The sequence below is a fragment of the Octodon degus genome, unplaced genomic scaffold, assembly GCF_000260255.1.
Source record: "Octodon degus isolate 3935 unplaced genomic scaffold, OctDeg1.0 scaffold00103, whole genome shotgun sequence".
Taxonomy (NCBI): Eukaryota; Metazoa; Chordata; class Mammalia; order Rodentia; family Octodontidae; genus Octodon; species Octodon degus.
In genome coordinates, this window is record NW_004524679.1 from 4619506 (window position 1) to 4620800 (window position 1295).

A 1295-nucleotide genomic window follows, 5' to 3' on the forward strand; every position below is an offset into this window, starting at 1 on the left:
ACAGACTCAGTGGAAATTCAGAAGATTATCAATAGCTACTTTGAGAATCTTTACTCTCACTGAATAGAAGACATAGAAGAAATGGACAGATTCCTAGAAAAGTACAAATTACCAAAAGTGAGGCGAAGCGGAGGAGCCTGGGTGACACGCTAGGAACCAAGCAGCTGCGAGTGAGGCCGGTGAAGTTGGCTAGAGCTCAGTCATGGCTCGTGGTCCCAAGAAGCATCTGAAGCGAGTAGCAGCTCCAAAACATTGGATGCTGGATAAATTGACTGGTGTGTTTGCTCCTTGTCCATCCACCGGTCCTCATAAACTGAGAGAATGTCTGCCTCTCATCATCTTCCTACGGAACAGACTCAACTATGCTCTGACAGGAGATGAAGTAAGGAAGATTTGCATGTAGCGCGTCATTAAGATCGATGGCAAAGTCCGAACTGATATAACATATCCTGCTGGCTTTATGGATGTCATCAGTATTGACAAAACAGGAGAGCATTTCCGTCTGATCTACGACACCAAGTGTCGCTTTGCTGTTCATCGTATTACACCTGAGGAAGCCAAGTACAAGTTGTGCAAAGTGAGGAAGATCTTTGTGGGCACACAAGGGATCCCTCATCTGGTCACCCACGATGCTCGCACCATTCGCTACCCTGACCCTCTCATCAAGGTCAATGATACCACCAGATTGATTTGTCATCTGGCAAGATCACTGATTTCATCAAGTTCGAAACTGGTAACCTGTGTATGGTGACCGGAGGTGCTAACTTAGGAAGAATTGGAGTGATCACCAACAGAGAGAAGCATCCTGGCTCTTTTAATGTGGTTCATGTGAAAGATGCCAATGGCAACAGCTTTGCCACCCGGCTCTCCAACATCTTTGTCATCAGTAAAGGCAGCAAGCCATGGATTTCTCTTCCACGAGGAAAAGGAATCCGTCTCACCATTGCTAAAGAGAGAGAAAAGAGGCTGGCAGCCAAACAGAGCAGTGGGTGAAATGGTATCTAATGACATGTTACAGAGATCTCTGTTTAATTAAAGATAATAGAACATGAAAAAAATTACCAAAAGTGAATAGACAAATATAACCACTCAAAAGCCCAATAAAAGTCAATGAAATACGAGATGTAAATGAAAACCTACTGGCAAAAAAAAATCCAGGTCTGGATGGATTCACAGGTGAATTCTACAAGAAATTTACAGAAGACATAGTCCATATACACTTCAAACTCTTTCATGAAATGGAAAAGGAAGCAATCCTCCCAAAATCATTCCTGGAGGCAGGTATTATTCTGATA

General features: G+C 43.2%; 1 pseudogene; it reads left to right on the forward strand.

Moving 5' to 3' along the window:
* Window positions 1–129: 129 nt before the first annotated feature.
* LOC101589180 lies at window positions 130–993 on the forward strand (annotated as a pseudogene).
* Window positions 994–1295: the final 302 nt, after the last annotated feature.